The following is a 13,136-nucleotide window of genomic DNA, read 5'->3' on the forward strand; positions in this document are numbered from 1 at the left end:
GTGGCACATGGTTTTGGAACGGAGTTAAGTGGGGTGAGGGAGGACAGGGGCCAGACTTTGCTGGTGTGAATCTGGCTGCATGGAATGGAGGCTTCAGCAGTGTGCCTCTGGGGCCAAGACCTCCAGCAAGGCTCTGACCAGACAGACGACTTCTTGGTCGGGGCCAGAGCAAGAGTGCAGTTCTCTGGGGGTCTGGGGAGCTGATCAGTGAAAGCTCAGCCCAGGCACTCTTTCTCCAGCTCCCTGTCCCCAAGGGTTCCATAAGCCATTTTCAATCCGGCAACACATCCTTTTCCGCATCTAGCTGGAGTTGGTGCTGTTCTCTCAACAGTGGCCAAGACTTCCATTTGTGACACTGGCCATCAGACAAACTACTATATTTAAAATTTCTTTCTTTACACTTACAGTACATGTAGCTGGCACCGTTTAACAATCTAGTGCCACACGAATTCACTTTCCATCTAAACTTAGAAAATACATTCCCAGAAGTTGGTAAGTCAGTACAGAGAAGGGGATTATTTCTTGGCTTAAGTTTTAGGTGTGCCTGGTTTACTGGGAGATCCACTGAACATGGCCTTCTCAGAGTACAAATCCCGTGCATCCTGGAGAAACAAACTGGTTTGCCTTGATGCAATGCCTTCATAGTTTTAAAAGAGCTCTCACACACGTTGCCTTCAGTTAAGGTTCACAATTAATTGAAAATCAGAAAGGAAAAGAATTGTCATATCCACATAAAAACGAAAGAATTACACTTCAAAGAAGCTAAATAATTTGCTCAAGCGTGGGTAGATAAAAGGCAGAGGCAGGAGCAGGACCCAGGGCGTCTGTCTGCTAGTCCGGCGCTCTTTTGTGAGCTCTGCTCGGAAGCACATACACTTACTTAAAAGTCTCCATGGATGTACCGGTACAGGGACCGTATTCCCACCCCGTGTCCTTTCTCTTTTCTCCTTCAGAAATCAAATGCTAGTGTTTTTGGATGCCATATAACCTAATTCTGAGATTACGTTCCTCATCCTCCCGTAACCCTAGGTGAGGCCACGTTAAGAAAAATATAAGCAGAAACATTGGTCAAGGAAATACAAGCGGAAGTGTTGAGCGGATTACCAAGAAGCCTGCTAAAAAGAAGCTAAATCAACTGAGAGAAGAACTCCTCTCTCTGTGCTTCTTTCCTTCTCCTTGGTGTGCAGATGTGATAGCAAGAGCTCGATTAGTCATTCTGAATGACGAGACAATTTAGAGAGTAGATGTCCCTCGCTAAGGATGGAGGAGCAAAAAGAGAGCGGGAGCCTGGGTTAGCGACTTTACAGAGACACCACAATACGGCTGGACATTTAATATCCACATTTTTTACATGAGAGAAAATAAGTATTCATCTTGTTTAAGCCACTGGTATCTACAGTTTCCAATTATACGCAGTATATGTTCATCTTAACAACACACATAATTTTCCCAAATTACTTCTATTTTAAGGTTATGCTTCTTAAAATAAGTGCTTTTACCAGTGAACAATCAGAGAATAGAGTGATGATCTCAAGATTAAGAATAGTGCCAAGGCACCTCTGGACATACTCTTACATCTATATGCAATTTTGAAGAGGAAAAGCTAGGTTCTCCTGTAGATAGCTTTACAAGAAGGACTTCAATTGAGTCCGGGTGGTTTACACACCATGCAGCCTCCTAAAATGGGAACAATGTAGCAATGTAGGTAACCTTGTGCAGAAATCACAGGAGGAGTTACTTGGAGAGTGTCGCTCCCCGTCTTCGAGGAGGAACGACACAGGACCCTGCACTGTTCTTTTGTCTGCTCGGCCCTCCCCGGGTTTGCTGCTGGTTCTTCCAGGGTTGGCTGCCGTCCCTCCACCTCCGTGGAGGGGCGGGCCCCCTGCCACTTTCCCCACTTCCGCAGGGGAGCGGCACACCGCCGGCCGGCTCTCTCGGGGGCTGCTCAGATGTTATCTGGATGTTCCCCTTAGATGTTCCTGGTGCATGTTGTCTCTCTCCTCCTTTATAGTCCTCTTCCACCAATCCCAACTCTGCTACCCACACGCCGAGTACGCTGCTCTCCTCCAATCAGGAGCAGGTCCTGCTGTTTATTGGTTGAACTGGAGGCAGCTGTGTAGAAGCTGTTTCCTCCTCTCCCAGCGCCATATTGTGGGAGAGCAGATGCATAGAATAAGTCTTAATTCCAGTAACTTAGTCTAGTCCCAGTTGCTCCCAGTTGCTCCCCACAGGAGAGGCCCATAGAACACCACAGGCCACTTGGGCCACGCTTGATACACTGTGGGTGGACACATCACTGGGCATTGGCCCCGGAACCTGCTCACATCCCTGGCCATGGACTAGCTGGTTTTGCTTATGTTCTAAGGTGTTTGACTCAGTCATTCTGGCTGGCAGATGGAAATGCTTTTTCTTTCTCGTTCATAGATTCTCTGGATCTCTGCATTTGTCCAGAGTTCCCTGGACCCACAGGCCTTAGTCCCAGCTCCTTCACCTGTTTTGTGCCATGAATCTCCGTGGCAGTCTGCTGGACTCCTTTCAGAAAAATGTTTTTAAATCTGTAAGTAAGACACAGGAGATCTGAAATGAGTTATACTGAAATATAGTTGGGGCCGGCGCCATGGCTCACTCGGTTAATCCTCTGCCTTCAGCGCTGGCATTCCATATGGGCGCTGGGTTCTAGTCCCGGTTGCTCCTCTTCCAGGCCAGCTCTCTGCTGTGGCCCGGGAGGGCAGTGGAGGATGGCCCAAGTGCTTGGGCCCTGCACCCGCATAGGAGACCAGGAGGAGGCAGCTGGCTCCTAGCTTCGGATCAGTGCAGCGCACCAGCCTTGGTGGCCATTTTGGGGGTGAACCAGCGGAAGGAAGACCTTTCTCTCTGTCTTCTCTGTCTCTCTGTCTCTCACTGTCTAACTCTGCCTGTCAAAAAAAAAAAAAAAAAAAACAGGAAATACAGTTGGAAAAATACCTTTTGGGCTTAATATTGTAATATACGTGCCTCTTTAATGAGGCACTAGATTTCAGGGTACCAGAGCAAGTCTAATGATTACCATGATCTCAAAGTAGAAGCGAAGACAAATAATATTTTGAGACATCAGTAACAATTCTTATGTATAAGGAAAATGACTGTGATACTGTTAAAGACAAACAATCACAACAAACGTAATTCTATTGTAGTTGTGGCTTGCATTCATAATGGAAGGAAATACTAAATTTCAGGGAGAGATTATGAAGATAAATATATTTTTCCATCAGATTCGTGCACCCCTCAATTCTAAGCACAGATCTATGGACTGCCAGGTTAAGAATCTCATTGTAAACCATGAAAGAATCCTGATGATTGCTGTGTTCCATCACAGACTACATAAGAGTTCTGTTTTATGATACAATTAGATGTTTGGCAGGATTGGTCCTGGATTTTATTACTTTTCACAGTTCAGGGACCGGCTGAAAGCTGTAATGTATGGATGTCTGATTTTAGTCATTGTCATCCAGAAAGGCCTGTGTTGGAAAATAGTAACTCCACTGCAAGTGACAAATGACACTGGTTGCGATTGTAGGCCAATGCATGGATTAACGGAAAAGGAACTTCCAGCAAGCCCTGTACGCATCTCCTTCACAGCGGACGGAGAGCCAGCAAAACGGCTACGCAGTTCCTCTGAGTGCATGACGCTTTGGTCAGTCTGTATACAGAAGGCTGCAGTCTCAAAGGCCTTTTTGGGATATCTCTTTGAATACAAAAATCAAACATGAAACTAAGAAGAATAATAAAAATCAAGTCCATTAAAAATTGCCCCATAAACATGAAGCACTAAGCTCTCCCCAAAATTAATTTAGTGGGATATGACTCTAGACTAAAGTGATGCTTGACAAGAACAATTTTAGGAAATAGTTCTGGAGTCTTTGTCTACTATTAAAGAGATATACACAAATAAAATATGATGAGGTACTTATCGCAAAGAATAGGTTTTAAATTGCTTTCAAAGCCATAGGAGACTTTACAATATGGCTTCAGTGTTATTCATAGCAATAGAATATAACCCAGTGGGGCCAGCGTTGTGGCATGGTGGGTAAAGTCGCCACCTGGAGTGCCAGCATCCCATACAGGAGCCGGTTCTAGTCCCGGCTGTTCCACTTCCGATCCAGCTCTCTGCTGTGGCCTGAGAAAGCAGTAGAAAACGGCCCAAGTCCTTGGGCCCCTGCACCCACGTGGGAGACTCAGAAGAAGCTCCTGGCTCCTGGCTTTGTATTGGCGCAGCTCTGCCGTTGCAGCCAATTGGGGAGTGAACCAGTGGATGGAAGACCTCTCCCTCTGTCTCTCTCTCTGCCTCTCCTTCTCTGTGTAACTCTAATGACTTTCAAATAAATAAGTCTTTTTTTAAAAAAAAAAAAAAAGGCATATAACCCAGTCTTGGAGTCATTTTTGAAAACTATCTTCAAATCAGTTTGGTGAAATTAAGAAAAAATAAAAGAACATATTTCTGAATTTAAAAGATATTGTTAAGTGAAGCAAAATTCAATGATAAGATAATCTTTTCACAAAGAGATATATTTTATTGAGACAGTTTATAATCAGAAATCATTACCAGGGACAGGCATTTGCCCTAGTGGTTATCACACTGCCTGGGGCATGTGCATCCCATGCCAGAGAGCCTGGCTTCAAGTCCTGGCTCCACTGCTGACTGCCTTCTGCTAATGTGGGCCCTCGAAGGCAGCAGGTGGTGGCTCAAGCTCTTTGATCCCTGCAGCCTTTATGGGAAACCTGGCTTCAGCCTGGCCAAGCCCCAACTGTTGCAGCCATTTGAGAAGTGAACCAGCGGACTCTCTCTCTCCCCCCTTCTCTTTGTCTCTTTCTCTGTGCCTCTTAAATAAATAAATAAATAAATATTTTTTTAAAAAAAGGAATTTTATTACCAGGTATAGAGATCATCCAGAAAGTTTAGAAACACATACTAGCAGGGCCGGTGCTGTGGTGCAGTAGGTTAAGCCTCTGCCTGCAGTGCTGGCATCCCATATGGCCACCAGTTCAAGTGCCGGCTGCTCCTCTTCCAATCCAGCTCTCTGCTGTGACCTGGGAATGCAGCAGAAGATGGCCAGGGCCCCCGCACCCATGTGGGAGACCTTGCTCCTGGCTTCCAACAGGCACAGCACAGCTGTTGCTGTCATCTGGGGAGCGAACGAGCAGATGGAAGACCTCTCTCTCTCTCTCTCTCTCTCTTCCTCTCACTATCTATAACTTTATCTCTCAAATAAATATATAAAATCTTAAAAAAAAACACATACTAGCAATTCTGAAAAATAAAATGTATCACATCATACCAGATTTAGAGTCACAGGCAAATTTTTTTAAAGATTTATTTATTTATTTGAAAGTCAGAGAAGGAGAGGTGGGGGGCAGGGGGGGTCTTCCATCTTCTGGTTCACTCCCCTGCTGCAGCAATCCAAAGCCAGAAGCCAGAAGCTTCTTCCTGGTCTCCCACATGGGTTCAGGGGTCCAAGGACTTGGGCCATCCTCTACTGCTTTCCCAGGCCATAGCAGAGAGCTGGATCGGAAGTGGAGCAGCCAGGACTTGAACCGGCAACAGGCAAATATTTTAAACCTTTATTCTGCCACGTATTTAACTGTGTGAGCTTGGGCAGGTTATTCAGCCTCTCTGGTCCTCAATTTCCTCATCCATGGGAATAATAATTGTACCCATCTTTTTACAACTACCATGAGAATTAAGAAAATAGCTACCAAGCACTAGGAACAGTGCCTGATGCATGTGAAACACCTCATATCTAATTATCAAATGAGTGTTGTGAGGATTAAATGTGCTATTACCTACAAAGTTCTTGGCATACCATCTGGCTTATATGTAACACTGAATAAGTGGTAGTTGCTATTCAGAAATAGTAGAAGTGCTAGGACTGGTGTTGCATAATGTTGGTGTTGGTGTTGGTGTTGTTATTAGCATTAATATGGTATTGCAATTAGTGTTAGCAGTTTGTATCAGTCTCGGTACCAGTGGCAACATGGTATAATGTCACCCTGGGACGACTGCCAGGGCAGGAGGGCCTCCTCAAGACACGGCTGCTCCTCGGGCACTCCTCTCCTGCTTTGTCTTGAAGACGATGGGGGCCAGGGCTTGCCATCTCTGCTTGAGCAAGTAACAATCTTAGGAGCCCAGACCAACAATTCTGTGGCTACGTACAGTCACAGCCACACACCTTGTGCCATTGTCTTTGGGTTCAAGTAACATGGCCCCATGAAACTAATAACACAGCTGTTCTTCAGTAATATTTAGGTCCTCACCTACCACCAGAAAACAAATTAAACCTTTGGTCCTTAGAGTCAGCAGCCCAGCTCTGAAAGCACCATTTATTTCTGGGCTCCAGGTGGTACCTTAGAGAAGATTCAATACAGGAGGCAGGAGTTTGGCACAGCAGTTAAGACCCATATTCCATATTGGAGTACTTGGGTTTGAGTTCCAACTCCACATCTGGCTGCAGCTTCCTGCTAATGCACAGCCCGCAGCAGGGATGGCCCAAGTAGTTGAGTTCCTGTCCCTCACTTGAGAGACTTGGGTTGAGTTCCTGATTCCCAGCTTCATCCTGGCACAGCCCCAGGTGTGATAGGTATTTGAGGAGTGAACCAGAGATGGGAGCTCTCTCTTTGTGTCTCAAATAAATAAAATATTTTAAAATGTTTATAAACACCCAATGGCTCCATGATGTTTCACTTTGAAAAAAAAATTTTCCATAAAATTTCATTATCTAGAATGCCTAGAAATAAGATCTCAAACTTAGCTCCATTCCCTAGAAACAGAGATTACCCCAGAAACCATCCCTAACTCACCAATCGACGTAACACGGTCGTGAGAGGTGTCCTAGTTTCCACACCTCCTGAGCAGCTCTGAGCTGACTACCTCATGTTGGCCAAAAGCACTGGCGCTGTTTAAATAATGATCTCAGCCACCATTAACTGAGTGCTTACTATATGCCAACTGTCTTTCATAAACTATTTCCATGTCTTATAACAATCTTATAAATGAAACATTGCTTCTCCAATTTTTGAGTAAAGAAACAAGGTCCCGGCCGGCGCCGTGGTTCAACAGGCTAATCCTCCACCTTGCGGCACCGGCACACCGGGTTCTAGTCCCGGTCGGGGCGCCAGATTCTGTCCCAGTTGCCCCTCTTCCAGGCCAGCTCTCTGCTGTGGCCAGGGAGTGTAGTGGAGGATGGCCCAGGTGCTTGGGCCCTGCACCCCATGGGAGACCAGAAAAAGCACCTGGCTCCTGCCTTCGGATCAGTGTGATGCACTGGCCGCAGCGCGCCGGCCGCAGCGCGCCGGCTGCGGCGGCCATTGGAGGGTGAACCAAAGGCAAAAGGAAGACCTTTCTGTCTGTCTCTCTCACTGTCCACTCTGCCTGTCAAAAAAAAAAAAAAAAGAAAAGAAAAGAAAAGAAAGAAAAAAAAAAAAGAAACAAGGTCCTTCATTTTAAATAAGGCCCCCCATTTTAAATAAAGTGTGACTAAGTTGAAAATCTAGGATTCAAACCCAAGTCCTTCCCGCTCCCAACTCTCCTCTACCTCCCACCTAAAACTGTGACTGGCCACAGCGGATAGGATGAACCTGTGCCACTTCGCAGGCGCTCTCTCTTCCAGCTCCAGGGTTGGAGAGCAGCAGCAGCTATGTGGAGCTGCAGCATTAGCGCTGACAACACTGCTGGTAGTGGAAAAAAGTCAGAAGACTGACAAAATGGCAGCCTGAGGTAAAGGAGAGCAACGACAGCTGTGGGAAAGCGCTGCCTGCCACCAGGCCCAGAGGAGGGCCAGAGTGCAGAGCTGGACCAAGTACAAACTGCCCACTTCCCCACCCCGGCACGCAGGCAGGCACACCCCGACCCAGTGACCTGATAAAGAAGGCAGACCTGTCTATGAGCAGAAGGGCCGATCAGACCAAGTAGCAAGGTGCAGGGGCAATGTCACCAGGCAACACAGTTCCAGTTCTGCTGCACCCAGATGCAGGCGGAAAATATATCCAAAGACATTTTAAGGCACATACTCACCCACTGCCCAAGGGTAGTCCTGGACCTGTCTCTGCCGACATGTTTGTAGGTCATCCCGGAGTGAGCAATGCATACAGTCTCACTCTCCCAGAAGTGAGCCATGTCAGGGACTTGATCAGATTTAATAGCAGCCTTTTTATTTTTTTTTAACCAGGTAGAGAGACAGAGAGCTCCCATCTGCTAGTTCCTTCCTCAAATGCCCATAACAACTGCCAGCGCTGGGCAAGGCTGAAGCTAGGAGCAGGGAATGCAGTTCAGGTCTCCCAGGAGGGTAGCAGGGACCCAAGCACCTGAGCCATCATCTGCTGCCTGCCAGGGTCTGCATGAGCAGGAGCTGAGCATCCAATCCAGTGATTGAGAGACAGAGAGAAAGGTCTTCCTTCCGTTGGTTCACTCCCCAGATGGCTGCTACGGACTGGAAGAGGAGCAACCGGGACTAGAACTCGGCGCCCATATGGGATGCCGGCGCCACAGGCAGAGGATTAACCAAGTGAGCCACGGCGACGACCCAAGGATCAGGTATCTTAACCACTAGGTTATATGCCTGCTCCCTAAATATCAATCTTTTTTGATATATAGGGAGAAAGACAAAATTAAAGGACAGAGATGGCCTAGAAAAATGGTGCGGAGGGGCTGGCACTGTGGCTTAGTGAGTAAAGCTACAGCCTGCAATGCCCGTATCCCGTATGGACACCAGTTTGAGTCCCAGCGGCTCCACTTCTGATCCAGCTTCCTGCTAATGTACCTGGGAAAGTAGTAAAGGATGGCCCAACTGCATGGGCCTCTGCACCCGCATGGGAGACCCAGAAGAAGCTCATAGCTTCAGACCAGCCCAATTGCAGTCTTTTGGAGAGTGAACCAGCGAATGTATGGTCTCTCTTCTCTGTGTTTAACTTTGTCTTTCAAGTAAAATAAATTAATCTTAAAAAAAAAAAAAAAAAAAAGGCCGACACTGCGGCTCACTAGGCTAATCCTCTGCCTGTGGCGCCGGCACACTGGGTTCTAGTCCCGGTCGGGGCGCCGGATTCTGTCCCGGTTGCCCCTCTTCCAGGCCAGCTCTCTGCAGTGGCCCGGGAGTGCAGTGGAGGATGGCCCAAGTCCTTGGGCGCTGCACCCGCATGGGAGACCAGGAGAAGCACCTGGCTCCTGGCTTCCAATCAGCACAGCGTACTGGACATAGCCGCCGTTTGGGGGGTGAACCAACAGAAGGAAGACCTTTCTCTCTGTCTCTCTCTCTCACTGTCTAACTCGGCCTGTCAAAAAAAAAAAAAAAAAAAAAGACAGTATGGTATATGCGAGGTTGGCCTTCAAAATCTGATCTCTTTTGGCCTGTGTTGTGGTGCAGTGGATTAAGCCTCTGTCTGCAACACCAGCATCCCATTTGGGCACCGGTTTGAGGCCCAGCTGCTCTGCTTTCAGTCCAGCTCCCTGCTAATGCACCTAGAAAAGCAGTGGAAGATGGCCCCACGTGCTTGGGCACCTGCTTCTCACTTGGGAGACGCACAAGAAGCTCCTGGCTCCTGCTTTTGGCTGCGCTGTTGCAGCCATTTGAAAAGTGAATCAGCAGAAGGAAGGTCTCTCTTTTTCTCTCCCTCCATCTTTTTCTGTAACTCTGCCTTTCAAATCTCTAAAAAAAAAAAAAAAAGAAGAAGAAGAAGAAGAAGAAAAACTGACCTCCTGTGCACATGCGCACCTCCCCTTCTTTGGCTCATTTTCTCTCATCCTTGCTATCTGGCTGACCAAAATTCCCTGCAAGACACCCCAAACAAAGAGCACCTCTAAAGCCCCCAAGAGTGAAAATGAACCTCTTTATACTTGTCTTCCCTCCCCACCACGCCTTCCGCTTTAGGATTAGAAAGGCAATCTGATTGAGCTAATCTGCACCAAGTGCAAATGACAGATACCCTGCTTCAAGGAAACCTCCAGTCGAATATCTGATAGGAACCATGTGCAGTGGAAAAACTGTCTCTGAGCCAAGAAGCCTTTCCCTCAATCATATTTTTGAGCTAGCCCTGATTGAGTGTGGAACTGGGGAGCTCACACCCTCTCCTGTGGGAAACCAAAGAAGGAAGGGTTTTCTCCAAAGACCACGAAGATAATTATGCGACCAAGTCTCCCCCCTGGGCTGGGCTGGGGGGCACCCGTGAAGCAGGTGTCCTTTGAGGCCAGCCAAGTGCATCAGCACAGGGGCCACGAAGTATTAGGAATCAGAACGCACAGTAATGAAAAACAGGAGTCAGCTTTGCAAAAAGCAGGGCTGTTCTATCACTCTGCTCTGGGTGGAGCCTCTGGCATTATCTGCTAAGAATTGGATTCTGATAGCTGAAGCTTCCAGACCCAAGCAAGAAGTTGATGGAAAGAGGGAGAGAGAATATTGGTTTATTTTGCATTAGTAGGGAAGGAGGTGAGTGGTGACAACCTCTTGTCCCTTCTCCCTCCAAAACCTCTTCTCAACCCCCTACCTTTTGCCAGAAAAAACACAGCTGCCTACCCCTCCTGGTCACAGGTTCAGGAGCTTTCCAAGAGGCTCTCAGAGAAGTGTCCTGCTCTTCTTCATTCTTCTTTCCCCTTCCTTCACTTGGCTGTACAATTACAGTGACACTTTTTTTTTAACTTTTATTTAATGAATATAAATTTCCAAAATACGGCTTATGGATTACAATGGCTTCCCCCCCATAACGTCCCTCCCACCCACAACCCTCCCCTTTCCCACTCCCTCTCCCCTTCCATTCACATGAGGATTCATTTTCGATTCTCTTTATATACAGAAGATAAGTTTAGCATACATTAAGTAAAGATTTCAACAGTTTGCTCCCACACAGAAACATAAAGTGAAAAATAATAGATGATTTTTTTAAATGATGATGAAATCAGATCTGACCTATTGTCATGTTTAATCCCAGTGAGAGTCAAGTTGGGAATTGATAATTTCTTCTTTTTTTTTTTTTTAACAGAAGATCAGTTTAGTATACATTAAGTAAAGATTTCAACAGTTTGCACCCCCATAGAAACACAAAGTGAAATATACTGTTTGAGTACTCATTATAGCATTAAGTCTCAATGTACAGCACATTAAGGACAGAGATCCTACATGAGGAGTAAGTGCACAGTGACTCCTGTTGTTGACTTTACAAATTGACACTCCTGTCTATGGCATCAGTAATCTCCCTATGCACCAGTCATGAGTTTCCAAGGCTATGGAAGCCCCTTGAGTTCTCCGACTCTTATCTTGTTTAGACAAGGTCATAGTCAAAGTGGAGGTTCTCTCCTCCCTTCAGAGAAAGGTACCTCCTTCTTTGAAGACCTGTTCTTTCCACTGGGATCTCACTCACAGAGATCTTTCATTTAGGTGTTTTTTTGTTTTTTGTTTTTTGGGTTTTTTTTTGTTTGTTTTTGCCAGAGTGTCTTGGCTTTCCATGCCTGAAATACTCTCATGGGCTTTTCAGCCAGATCCGAATGCCTTTAGGGCTGATTCTGAGGCCAGAGTGCTGTTTAGGACATCCGCCATTCTATGAGTCTGCTGAGTATCTCGCTTCCCATGTTGGATCACTCTCCCCTTTATTTATTCTATCAGTTAGTATTAGCAGGTACTAGACTTGTTTATGTGCTCCCTTTGACTCTTAGTCCTTTCATTATGATCAATTGTGAACTGAAATTGATCACTTGGACTAGTGAGATGGCATTGGTACATGCCACCTTGATGGGATTAAATTGGAGTCCCCTGGTATGTTTCTAACTCTACCATTTGGGGCAAGTCAGCCTGAGCATGTCCCAAATTGTACATCTCTTCCCTCTCTTATTCCCACTCTTATGTTTAACAGGGATCACATTTCAGTTAAATTTCAACACTTAAGAATAACTGTGTATTAATTACAGAATTAAACCAGTCATATTAAGTAGAACAGACAAAAAAAACTACTAAGAGGGATACAGTGACACTTTTAATATGAACTACTTACTATGTATGCTTTCTTGCCATGTAGCACAATAGTAATTAAGGCTATCATAAGATAAATGTCCAACTTTAGTGTGTGAGTTCATTGAATTCTAGACTCTGTCCACAGACACTCGTGTTTCCTAAGTTATTGCTAAAGTGTGCAATTATTCCGCCATAACTTTTACAAATGTAGAGGGATCGTCAATCAAGAGGCCAGCTTCTGGTCCCTACTCTGATCATAATTAGCGCTGGGATTTGGGGCCACTCCCTTAGTCTCTCGGAGTCTCCTTGAATATAAAACGAATTGAACGAAAAAGCTCTCTAATTTATCATCCATCTCTAACATCCCACAATGTTATGATTACACGCACACTGAGAGCCCTTTAATGTTCTTTAAAATACCCTTTAGAAGGCTATGCAAACTTGGAAAATTATTTTAAAAGCTGGGTACACAATGGCACAGCAGCCTACCATTCACTGGACGTCACACCTGTCCTAGGTTCTTTCTCAGGCAATTTGCAATCATCATCTCAGTTAATCTTCTTAACAAACATGGGAAGTAGATGTTATTGTCCTGATATTACACACAAGAAAACTGAGACTCAGCGCTCCCCAAATCAGCAGAGCTGGAATTCAGATAACTGGACTCTATCTGATTCCAAAGTCTATGTTCTTTTCTTTTAATAGAAAAATACTAATTGTATATAATACGCATTTATGAGATACAATGTGATGTTTTAACATATGTTTACGTTGTGGAATGATTAACTTGAGAAGTCCATATCTCACATGCTCATCTTTGTGGCAAAACATTTTTTTAAGATTTATTTATTTATTTGAAAGTCAGAGTTACACAGAGAAAGAAGGAGAGGCAGAGAGACAGAGAGAGAGAGGTATTCCATTCTCTGGTTCACTCCCCAATTGGCTGCAGTAGCCAGAGCTGCACTGATTTGAAGCCAGAAGCCAGGAGCTTCTTCCGGGTCTCCCACGTGGGTGCAGGGGCCCAAGGACTTGGGCCATCCTCTACTGCTTTCCCAGGGCATAGTAGAGAGCTGGATCAGAAGTGGAGTAGCCAGGACTGGAACCGGTGCCCATATGGGATGCCAGCACTGCAGGCAGCAGCTTTACGTGCTAAGCCACAGCACTGGCCCC

This window comes from Oryctolagus cuniculus, chromosome 11 (assembly GCF_051225735.1).
Source record: "Oryctolagus cuniculus isolate XC-2025 breed Fujian yellow rabbit chromosome 11, ASM5122573v1, whole genome shotgun sequence".
NCBI lineage: Eukaryota > Metazoa > Chordata > Mammalia > Lagomorpha > Leporidae > Oryctolagus > Oryctolagus cuniculus.